We start from the raw sequence: 13348 nt of genomic DNA on the forward strand, positions 1-13348 counted from the left end.
CCCTGAATCTGCTGGAATGGGATGTTCTGAATTGAATCCTTCAGAATTCTTCATCTTAATTTCAGAGAAGATTAAAGACCCCATGAAATTAGTCTAAATGCTTTATTTCATGCAAGCAGGCTCCTGATTGGTTAACTAGACCAGGGTGATGCGGGAGGGACATGCGAGTGAAAATCTCGCAGTGTGAATGATCAAAGACGCGATCAGAGAGAATCGCAGATGAGTCGCTGACACCCGCGAGATACTTGGCATACTAAATATCTGGACCTGTCGGCGATTCATAATACTGCTGTGTGAAATGAGTTCTGACTGAAAATTACATAGGCGATGACCGACAGCCAATGAGAGAGTGAGATACAGGGCAGCGGGAGGTTCAGGGAGGAGTTATAGACAGAATATTAGTATTTTAATAGATATATTTACAATTCTATCAAACAGAAACAAAGCCCAAACATTCTTTGCACATCCAGCCGCAGCAGCAGCAGCACACTACAAAATTATTTATTTACCTCAAACTCTCTTTGCAGAACACAATCCTTACTCCCTCGATCTGTCTCTCCAGCAATTTCCTCCGCCATAATCTTTTGTCTTTTTCTCCACAAATCAGCGCACAGACAATTTGGAGCAAACTTTGTGCAGTTCATCATTTTTAATAACAATTCCAAGTCTCGCGCGAGAACTCCGGTCTGACGCACGTGATCTCGCGTGTTTACTTGTCACATGTCACACGTGTGTTTGGTTTGGAATGTTGGGAAACGTAGTTTACGCACCGGAGAGAGAGAGTTTTTGGCGATTCTTCCTCTTGTATAGTCTCGCAGTGTGAAACCTCTTGTCACCAATCTATCGTGCAGTGTGAACAGCAGTGACTGAATGCTACCCCAGATAGTCATGCAGTGTGAAAAGCTTAAACCTACCCATCACACACACACACAGCTCCTAAACCTACCCATCACAGGAAACATTCTGCATTTTTACATTTTCAAAAAAACATATTTTAGTACGTTTATAAACCCATTTACATTTTGGACACACACATATAATGGTTCACTTTGGCGTGGACATACACACGGAATCACACCGCGTGGACATACTCACAGATAGCTCAAAATGCGTACAGATAACACGCCACTTAGCTATAGAAAGTGCCATGTATGTTTACGCAAAGTCATGATGTCATGTTGGAAGATAATAGATCTTATTTTGAAGATTCTATTTGAGAAAAACTAACTAGCGAATGTTGAACATAATAATCCGGATGTTGACAGCTAGCAGTTCAGCAGAAGAGGCGAAGAAGGGGGCGTTCCGGTCTGCGAAAATGGTAACCCCCACCAGCACGATAACGCACATTTGTGGCCGCAGTTGGATGATATTGCACAGTTTGGGAGGGCAGGGCGGCCCACACAGTTCGGGAGGTAGAGCCCTCTTGAGACTTCATGGTAGAGCAGGGCGCCGGGGTGGCATGGCCAGTGCAGGCTGCCGGGGTGGCACATCTGGAGCAGTCGGGAGTCGGGACCACCATACTCGGGACCACAAGACCAGGCACAGCATGTGCCTTCCCTATCCTTTTTTTTTAACTCTGGACCACCGGCGCAAGGACCACAAGAGCAGCGACTACCAAAGTAGCGACAGAGAGCACCTTCTCCAACTCGGGACCACCATAGCAGGGAGGGTATTCCCTGGCAGGCAGAGGATACCATCCACCATCGCCTCAAAAGTACCTTCATCATATGCTCTCTTGAGCAGCCAGTCCATGGGCTCATTTAGTGCATAATTTAAAAGGTCTTTGAGAGCCGAGTCACTAAGCTTAAGCCCCTTGGCCGTCTTCAGGAATCTCCCAGCAAACCTCCTGATTGCCATCCCCTCCTGGTGGAGTAGTTGGAGGACTCTAAACTGCAGAATTCTCTCGTACTGAGGACATGTTGTAAGTGGTTCCTGGATCGAATCCTCTCTCTGCTCCTCTCTCAGTCTTCGACATGGTCAGATGGTTGTTACATCTTAACTGATGAAAAATGAGGTGAGAACTCATATGCAAGAGAGATGTGAATTTATTGATAACAAAGTAAACATAACAAAAATCAATACCCACGAGGGGGCAAAACACATAATCAAACTAACAAAACCAGCTAAACATACCAACACAGACGTAGACAGTACATAACAACAATCCAACAAACACAATGAGCTTATATAAACCATTTTATATTGATGGCCACTTCAGTTGCAGATTGGTGGAAATTTAACTTTTCCAGTGTGTTATTGCTACCTGTCCCAACGTTTTGGGAATGTGTAGCTCTCATGAAATCCAAAATGAGCCAATATTTGGCATGATATTTCAAAATGTCTCAACTGCAACATTTGATATGTTATCTATCTTCTATTGTAAATAAAAATAAGTTTATGAGATTGTAAATTTTTGCATTCCTTTTTTGTTCATAATTTGTGTCCTAACGTTTCTGGTATCGGGTTTGTAAATGACAGTATAGTTGTCATGTATCAACATCGCCGCTGTTAAAACATTTGCGCATAAAACATCCTGAAGAATATGAGTTGTGCATGAAGGAAGACAGTAATAGCCAAAACGCAGCAACTTCAGGTACGGCAAAGGAAGGACAGTCACAGCTAAAAACTTGTGTTAATCAGACGACCATTACCAGCTTTGCTAGCCCTACACAGAACAAACAGTGGGCTTCAGATCACACACGAGCGAAAGCCATTCATGCAGCAATTGGGAAAATTATAGCCATTGACTTACAGCCATATAGTGTAGTGGAAGACAATGGATTCAACGAGCTACTTCATCTGCTTGAGCCACGTTACAAAATCCCATCCAGGCGCTTTTTTGCTGACAAAATTATCCCTGAAATGCACGAGTCCATCACTTCCCGCATAAAAGCACACGTTGCCGAAGCACATGCTTTTGCATTTACATGCGACATATGGACTTGTGAGTACACTACACAGTCCTACATCAGTGTGACCTCACATTGGATTAATAAGGGTTTTAAGCGCACACATGCTGTTCTTCGATGTGAAGCGTTCGATGGAAGGCACACTGCGTTAAACATTGCAGATGCACTGCAAGAGATTATTAGAGCGTGGGACATACCTGTTACCAAGTGTCCCCTTACAAAAAATTACTGCAGTTTTTTTAAAGTAATACTGCAGTTTTTGTTACATGTAGAAAAATGCAGTTTTTTGGACACGAAAAAACTGCAATATTGCAGTATACTGCAGTATTACTGCAATACATATGAAGTATTACTACAATAATACTGCAGTATTACTGCAATACATATGAAGTATTACTACAATAATACTGCAGTATTACTGCAATACATATGAAGTATTACAACAATAATACTGCAGTATTACTGCAATACATATGACGTTTTACTACAATAATGCTGCAGTATTACTGCAATACATATGAAGTATTACTACAATAATACTGCAGTATTACTGCAATACATATGAAGTATTACTACAATAATACTGCAGTATTACTGCAATACATATGAAGTATTACTACAATAATACTGCAGTATTACTGCAATACATATGAAGTATTACTACAATAATACTGCAGTATTACTGCAATACATATGAAGTATTACTACAATAATACTGCAGTATTACTGCAATACATATGAAGTATTACTACAATAATACTGCAGTATTACTGCAATACATATGAAGTATTACTACAATAATACTGCAGTATTACTGCAATACATATGAAGTATTACTACAATAATGCTGCAGTATTACTGCAATACATATGAAGTATTACTACAATAATACTGCAGTATTACTGCAATACATATGAAGTATTACTACAATAATACTGCAGTATTACTGCAATACATATGAAGTATTACTACAATAATACTGCAGTATTACTGCAATACATATGAAGTATTACTACAATAATACTGCAGTATTACTGCAATACATATGAAGTATTACAACAATAATACTGCAGTATTACTGCAATACATATGAAGTATTACTACAATAATACTGCAGTATTACTGCAATACATATGAAGTTTTACTACAATACTGAAGTATTACTTCAATACATATGAAGTATTACTACAATAATACTGCAATATAACTGGTAGTAGCAATATACTACAACTAAAGTAAAATTACAATACTACTGAAGTGCTGTGCAACATACAGTAAATACAGTACAAATACAAACAGAATATCCAGAATATTAAGTTTTATTTTTACAACAGCAAAGCAACAATAAATGTGATTAGACTTTTATTTGAACTTTAAATAAATAATAGACTGGAAGTTATACTAAATGTAGTTAAAGTATTTGCAAATGCCTCCTCTATTTCCCATTTCTTCCCACATTAATCAGGGATGTCGCGTTTTTTAAACAGCTTGTCCTCATTGTCCTTCAACTTGGTCCTTATGACTGCCATTATATCAGATGTGGACACACTGAATTTCTTTTCGATGTAGTCTGAAGAGAAGGAAAAAAATCAGTTTCAGTTACAGTCTTCAACAAAGGCATATAGTATGCTTGCTATATATATGTCCACTTTGCCTTTTACATTTCAATTCTTCACATTTCAATACTAATAAAACAATAAAATAAACGCTTACATTTTTTAATAAGTACATTTTAAATTGTTGATTAAACTGTATAAGTATGTAAAACAGCTTTAGTATTGTTTTAACCATTTTCAGATGCTAAACACGTTATATTTTGAATATCAAAAAGATGAACCATATCGGGTGCATTTGATTTAAGTTTTAATACTTCTCCAGTGACTGTCGGACACTAAGCAGGACATTATCCCAGATAACTTAAGAACAACAAATTCAGTTATTTAAATAAAAAGTAAAGTTACAACACCAGAAATCATAATTTTCCTGTGATATAAATACTCTTTCAATGATTTCATCATGCTTTCTGTTTTATATATACCAAATTAAATGTACATGTGGGATTTGTTCTGTATGTGATCTTAATGAGGCCACTTCCCCCATGATTTTTATGGTTAATGTAATAACCATTTGGGTAAAACTTTCTTTGAAGCCTGCATTTACAATGCATTAAAAGGGTATTCTTAATGTATTATAATACATGCATAATGCCTTATAAACAACCTTATGATGTGTTGTATCATCTCATAAATAACCACAAATAAGCAAGAATTATTACTGTTGTTATGGTTATTTATGAGATGATACAACACATTATAGGGTTGTTTATAAGGCATTATGCATGTATTATAATACATTAAGAATACCCTTATGATGCATTATAAATGCAGGCTTCATCTGGGGTTATAATGCAATGTACTCTTAAAAGTTATAACCACAAACATGTACATATTATTATGTATTGTTATGATTATTTATCAGATGATACAACATATAAGGTTGTTTATAATGCATAAGAATACTCTTAATAATGCATTATAAATACAGGCTTTAAATAAAGTTTTACCACTTTACTTTTAAGTATAATGCATAATAAAGGTATTCATAAAGTACATTATAATGTATTATATATTTTCATAAATAATTGTGAAATACCTAACCCTTTCATTCAACATTTTAACCTTAAATTAAAATAAAATAATTGGGTAAAAATATGAATTTGAATGTTTAAATATTTGTAAATATATTATTGGAATACAGTATATGTATACCATAGTAATCGTCCCCCCATCATTTAATACTTTTTGTAACTTATAACCCTTCATGAGGTGGAGGCAAAGAACCGCCTGCTGAAAGTGCATTATAATCGTGTAATGCATTCCTGGCTGTTAAAACTAGGATAAAAAGTTACAATTTTGAAGTTGTCCTTAATGTTTGTGGTGCACAATTTGAGAAAGAGATATTGTAGGTATGTGAATTACCTTTGCCTGTGCAGCATCTCTATAATGAAGCTGTCAGTTTAATTACTTTACAAAACAGTAATATTAAGACTTTGCTTAGAAATATGTGAGAGCACTGCAAGATCTCTGTGTGAGAGTGACTGTCGTGTGTGTGTGTGTGTGTGTGTGTGTGTGTGTGTGTGTGTGTGTGCGTGCGTGCGTGTGCGTGTGTGTGTGTGTGAGCCTGTTTGTGGTTTATGAGGACACAAATTTGTAAAACTACATGGGTATTACACTGGTATTACTCTATAAATGTGGTTTATGAGGACATATCAAATGTCCTCATAATTCAAATAGCCTTAAAAACATACTAAATGATGTTTTTTTGAGAAAGTAAAAATGCAGAATGTTTCCTGTGATGGGTAGGTTTAGGGGCAGGGGCAGTGTAAGGGGATAGAAAATACGGTTTGTACAGTATTAAATCAATTACGCCTATGGAGAGTCCCTGTAAACCACATAGACCAACATGTGTGTGTGTGTGTGTGTGTGTGTGTGTGTGTGTTACAAAAAGGCAACAAATTAATTTGGAATGGTGATTAAACTGAATGTAAATATCTGTGCATTCATTGTTTTAAAGCACGTTTCAGTCAATCAGAATCCAGTATTCGAACAGAACATGGTATAATAATAAGCATTGTGGATTAATTGTTGTGGTATAACTAGATGTCTTTACCTTTCCACTCCCTCGGCTTTCTCTCTCTGCTTTTATCCTGAAGTGCCGCTCATATTAGGGCCTGACGCTCTCCTAGAAACAAACAAATACACGTTGAATTCAGTGCAGTTCAGTTTAATTCCATTATTATGAATTATGAGTTTTCACTTATATTTTAGCTTCATCGATAGCATAATTACATTGTATACAAACAAGGTTGTAACTGGCTGGAGTGAGATTTTAATGATGTAATCAGTCTCACTTCAGTCTATATTTAAAATCAGTATGCTAAGTTAGTATCTTTACAGCCCAAAGAATGGTCCGTGTATATGATGTAGATTATACAGTGAATGTTTCAGCTCTGAAAAACAACATTGTCTTGTCTTTCTGTCAGGCTTCAGTTCTGTGTTTTGATGAGCCCTGCGCGTCTCTGTGCAGGTGCAGTGTTTTACAAGCCAGACGCACCTGTGCGCGCGCTACAAATCAGTACGGGAGCTGCGTTTCCCCGTTTTCTCAACTGTGTTTGATAAGCCAAGATATAAGTAAAAGTCTTTTTACATTTCTCTAAATTGAATAACTAAAGATTTGAGGACATTAGACGTTTTACTCACCGCTAAACTGGATGACTCGACAAGGCCAACGCTGCAGCTCGCCTGACGAGTTTTTCTTCCAGAAAACATAGGCTTCTTCTCTTTTATCCTACTTGTGAACAGCTTGGGGTGTAGTTTTGTAATGTCTCTGTGTTTTAATTGTGATAGTTCACATATAAGAATGGTGTTGTCAGTGAAGAAATAAACCAAGAAATAAACGTATTTAATATCCATCCTGAAGTAAAACGACGGGCAGTTAAAAGTAACAGGCAGCACGCGCGGCGTGACGCTCTAGACTCGTTGTCAGGGCAACGATCGCGTTGGCATGAAAAAAGATCTGACCAAGCGCTGGGTATTTATTTATGCGGGTGAAATGACCCAGCGAAAAAAAATACAAATATTTGTTAGAAGATGACTCTATTCCAAACAAAAAACAACCCAGAAGAAACCTGTACAAAATATTTCAGGAAAATGATGAAGAAGAAACCCCCCGGAACACCAGTATAAGGAGAAATGCCAGGGTTACAGCCTAACTACTAATTTGTGTTTTAATCTCAGAATGTGACAAATAAAATGTACCGGTATATATGGAGAACATGTACAAAACACAATGCAAATAAACATTAATTGAAATTAATATGTGTGTTTGCTTAATTAAATCATTTTCGTAAGTTATGGACTGTATAGCAAAATGGACTCTACCCACAATTTAGCTCACTAAGGCATTATAGCATATAGCATATTGCCAGTTTTAGATTAGTACTCCATAAAACACATGGCACACATCAATAATCTAAAAATTTATTTTCCCGACAATCGCTAGTGATACTTCTCTGTGCTCCATGCAAGCCTCCAACGATCTGCTGTGATGCTTCTCTGTGCTCCAACGATCGTGATGCTTCTCAGTGCTCCAACGATCTGCTGTGATGCTTCTCAGTGCTCGAACGATCTACTGTGATGCTTCTCTGTGCTCCAACGATCGTGATGCTTCTCAGTGCTCCAACGATCTGCTGTGATGCTTCTCTGTGCTCCAACGATCTACTGTGATGCTTCTCAGTGCTCCAACGATCTGCTGTGATGCTTCTCTGTGCTCCAACGATCTGCTGTGATGCTTCTCTGTGGTCCAACGATCTGCTGTGATGCTTCTCTGTGCTCCAACGATCTACTGTGATGCTTCTCAGTGCTCCAACGATCTGCTGTGATGCTTCTCTGTGCTCCAACGATCTGCTGTGATGCTTCTCTGTGCTCCAACGATCTGCTGTGATGCTTCTCAGTGCTCCAACGATCTGCTGTAATGCTTCTCTGTGCTCCAACGATCTACTGTGATGCTTCTCTGTGCTCCAACGATCTGCTGTGATGCTTCTCTGTGCTCCAACGATCTGCTGTTATGCTTCTCAGTGCTCCAACGATCTGCTGTGATGCTTCTCTGTGCTCCAACGATCTGCTGTGATGCTTCTCTGTGCTCCAACGATCTGCTGTGATGCTTCTCAGTGCTCCAACGATCTGCTGTGATGCTTCTCAGTGCTCCAACGATCTGCTGTTATGCTTCTCTGTGCTCCAACGATCTACTGTGATGCTTCTCTGTGCTCCAACGATCTGCTGTGATGCTTCTCAGTGCTCCAACGATCTGCTGTTATGCTTCTCTGTGCTCCAACGATCTGCTGTTATGCTTCTCAGTGCTCCAACGATCTGCTTTGATGCTTCTCAGTGCTCCAACGATCTGCTGTGATGCTTCTCTGTGCTCCAACGATCTGCTGTGATGCTTCTCAGTGCTCCAACGATCTGCTGTGATGCTTATCAGTGCTCCAACGATCTGCTGTGATGCTTCTCTGTGCTCCAACGATCTGCTGTGATGCTTTTCTGTGCTCCAACGATCTGCTGTGATGCTTCTCAGTGCTCCAACGATCTGCTGTGATGCTTTTCAGTGCTCCAACGATCTGCTGTGATGCTTCTCTGTGCTCCAACGATCTGCTGTGATGCTTCTCTGTGCTCCAATGATCGTGAGCTACCTGTACATCATCTACTCAGCTACCTGCACATCAGCTATCAGCTACCTGCACATCAGCTACTCAGCTTGTGTCCTCATCTGCTGTGTCTTGTATGTTGGCTTCCTTCCTCTGTCACATCTCCATGTAGTCATCATCATGATAATACATTACCTCCACTGTGCAGTTGTTGCTCATTTTGAAACCCGCATGTTATAAATGAGCATGCAGTCGAACAGAACACAGCAGCTTATATTCAACTTCGTCAGTCTCCCCTTGAGTGTAAGACTCAGGGAAGCCCCAAACATAGGTCTTAACGAAACACACCCAGACCATTATAACCTGTTCAAAACTACATCCTTTCTCTGTAAATATTTTTCATATACATTTACAAAATCCTACATTGTAACTATCTTACTATCTTACACACACACACACACACACACACACACACACACACACACACACACACACACACACACACACATCTTGTATGCATTGGTTATATTGTTGCCACTTCATTTCTGGCCAGGTGAAAGCGCTACCATTGTCTCGTCACATCTTACTACAGAATTCTGGAATTCATACAGAACAAAATCAAGACTTACTTTCAGAGGTTTGTTTGTGATGGGACACCACTCCACTGATCAGAATATAACTCATATGGGCTTGTGATTTTGCCCAGTTACCAAATACATATGAACAAGATTAACAAATAATCAGAATACAATTTATTGTGACAGCATCTCAGTATACCATGTGAGGAGAAAATAATGTTTTGGGAAGATAATTTTATGGTTGAATCATTTGTACAGATTTTTTTTTTTTTAAATGTGTACACATTTTAGAATTTGTGTATATTTACCCTATAAATTGTAAGAACGTCACACACACCATTTGCACATTTTATGCATTTATACTGCTGTTGAACTTCAATGTACTGCAGTTATATTGCATCTATACTTCATTATACTGCAAATCTACAGTTGTACTTCATTGTACTGCACTTTTACTACATTGTACTGCAGTTATACTACATTGTATTGCAAGTTATACTACACTGTACTGCAGTTTTACTACATTGTACTGCAGTTTTACTACATTGTACTGCACTTTTACTACATTGTACTGCAGTTATACTACATTGTATTGCAAGTTATACTACACTGTACTGCAGTTTTACTACATTGTACTCCAGTTTTACTACATTGTACTGCACTTTTACTACATTGTACTGCAGTTATACTACATTGTATTGCAAGTTATACTACATTGTACTGCAGTTTTACTACATTGTACTGCAGTTTTACTACATCGTACTGCAGTTATACTACACTGTACTGCAGTTTTACAACACTATACTGCAGTTATACTACATCGTACTGCAGTTATACTACACTGTACTGCAGTTTTACTTCAATGTACTGCAGTTTTACTTCAATGTACTGCAGTTATACTACACTGTGCTGCAGTTATACTACATAGTACTGCAGTTTTACTTCAATTTACTGCAGTTTTACTTCAATGTACTGCAGTTTTACTTCAATGTACTGCAGTTTTACTTCAATGTACTGCAGTTTTACTTCAATGTACTGCAGTTTTACTTCAATGTACTGCAGTTTTACTTCAATGTACTGCAGTTATACTACATAGTACTGCAGTTTTACTTCAATGTACTGCAGTTTTACTTCAATGTACTGCAGTTATACTACATAGTACTGCAGTTTTACTTCAATGTACTGCAGTTTTACTTCAATATACTGCAGTTATTTTTTGTAAGGGTCACCTGGACTTGAGCGACAATGCTGCAAACATGCAGAAAGCCATGTCCGAGGCAGGGATTACAAGTGTTGGCTGTTTTGCGCACACGCTCCAGTTATGCATCCACGACAAAGTGTCTCTGATATGATCGCATTGGCCAGGAAAACTGTTGGTCACTTTAGGCACTCTTCAAGAGCTATATCAAGGCTTTCTGCTCTACAGCAGGAGTTTGGGCTGCCAAATCACCATTTAATCCAGGACGTGTCAACACGATGGAATTCGACATATCTGATGTTTGATCGTTTAATAGAACAAAAACGTGCCATAAACATCTACGTGTCGGAGACAGATTGGTATGCAACATATTCATGCACAGAGGTGGACTCTGATGGAGGCTGTTCTCAAGGTGCTCAGGCCCTTCGAGGAGTTGACTAGAGAAATAAGCGCAGAAAATGTGTGTATATCCACTGTCCTGCCAGCTGTGATGATGTTGAAGCGCTATATCCACAACAAACTGTCATGGAATCAAGCAGATAAAAACCCGCTTGCTGAAATCTCTGCAGGATAGGTTTGAGGGAAGCGAGCAGAATAGTAACTTAGTTGTGGCAACAAGTCTGGATCCCAGGTACGAGGCGAAAATTTGAGGAAGTAAAACGTCTCAGGTTACGTATGTAACCATGGTTCCCTGAGAGGGAACGAGACGCTGCGTCGAAACGCTAGGGGACGCCTCTGCGTGCCATGTCATGAAGCACTTGTGTAATCAGTCCAATAGCGGGACGATACGTCACGGGCGGGTGACGTCATCGACCAGGAAGCTATAAAGCATGCCCGGACCAAACAGTCACTAGCTTCTGAAAAAGTCGAACAAATCGATCACAGGCATGCCGGGAGTATGGCATCTCGACGCAGCGTCTCGTTCCCTCTCAGGGAACCATGGTTACATACGTAACCTGAGACGTTCCCTATCTCGAGGGAACTTCGAGCTGCGTCGAAACGCTAGGGGACCTCAATACCCACGCCCCCAGAGTCCCAAATGTCTGTTTGTGTGATTTAACCCAGAAACACCCGGGACCCCGGAGTAGAGGCTACGTCCAGATTGTAAAACCTCACAAATGTATGCGGAGAGGACCACCCAGCCGCATCACAAACCTCTGACAGTGAAACTCCCGAAATAAGAGCCATAGAGGCAGCCATACTCCTAGTAGAGTGGGCGCGGACCCTCATAGGTGAAGGATGTCCGACCGACTCATAAGCGAGCGAGATAGCCTCGACTATCCACTTGCTAAGCGTCTGCTTTGAAGCCGATTTTCCCTTACTCGAGGACCCAAAACATACGAACAACTGTTCTGATTTTCGCCACAGGGCAGCTCTGTGGACATATGCATCTAGGGCCCTGACCGGACATAGCAGATTTAGCTTCTCTTGGTCTTGACTAGTGAACGGAGGCGGACAGAAAGCCTGCAGCATTACTGGTCCCGGCACGTTGGTCGGGACTTTAGGAACATATCCTTCCCTCGAGAAGAGAAATGCTTTCACCATTCCTGGTGCAAATTCAAGGCAGGAAGGTGCTACTGATAGAGCCTGTAGGTCTCCTACTCTTTTCAGTGATGAAATCGCTAGGAGAAACACTGTTTTAAGTGTGAGGAACTTTTCTGACACTTCCTCTAACGGCTCGAAGGGAGCCAACATAAGGCCTTCCAGCACTATGGCCAGGTCCCAAGTCGGCACCCTGGAGCGTGCCGCACGTCTGAGCCTCAAGGTACCACGGAGGAAACGCGTGACCCACGGGTGTCTCCCTAATGATGCGTTATCTAATGGATTATGATATGCAGATATCGCCGACACATACACTTTCAGAGTCGACGGGGATAACCCTGCGGAGAATTTTTCTTGCAAGAACTCGAGAACTGAACCGACCGGGCAGTTAACAGGGTCCAACGTCTGGTGCGTACACCAGGCGACAAAAACTCTCCATTTGAGTGCGTAAAGTCTCCTTGTGGATGGTGCTCTGGAGTGCAACATGGTCTCTATCACCTCAGTCGATAGACCCGTGTTTATGAACTGGGCCCCCTCAGGGGCCAAGCCCACAGTTTCCACAGTTCCGGGCGCGGGTGCAGTACTGACCCCCCGGCCTGTGAAAGAAGATCCCTCCTGACTGGGATTTCCCAGGGAGGACCCTCTAGGAGAGACATGATGTCTGAGAGCCATACTCAGCCCGGCCAGAACGGGGCTACCAATAAGAGCTGAACCCCGTCCCGGCGGACTCTCTCCAGCACTCCTGGGAGCAACGCCAGAGGGGGAAAGGCGTACAGACGCAGCCTCGGCCACGTCTGTACCATTGCGTCCAGCCCCAGTGGGGCTGGATGCGTGAGGGAAAAGAATGCTGGACAGTGTGTCGTCTCTCGAGACGCAAACAGATCCACCTGGGCTCGCCCAAAGCGGATCCACAGCTCCT

At 40.6% G+C, this 13348-nt stretch overlaps 1 long non-coding RNA gene across 1 annotated transcript; it reads right to left on the minus strand.

The window, feature by feature from the left end:
- Positions 1–4229: 4229 nt before the first annotated feature.
- On the minus strand, positions 4230–7748 carry LOC137049431 (uncharacterized). The gene is made up of 3 exons (XR_010899591.1): positions 7169–7748; positions 6579–6650; positions 4230–4479 (listed from the first exon to the last, which is right to left on the minus strand). It is a non-coding gene; the product is annotated as an uncharacterized lncRNA (long non-coding RNA).
- Positions 7749–13348: the final 5600 nt, after the last annotated feature.

This window comes from Pseudorasbora parva, chromosome 20, assembly GCF_024679245.1.
Source record: "Pseudorasbora parva isolate DD20220531a chromosome 20, ASM2467924v1, whole genome shotgun sequence".
In the NCBI taxonomy this organism is placed as follows: Eukaryota; Metazoa; Chordata; class Actinopteri; order Cypriniformes; family Gobionidae; genus Pseudorasbora; species Pseudorasbora parva.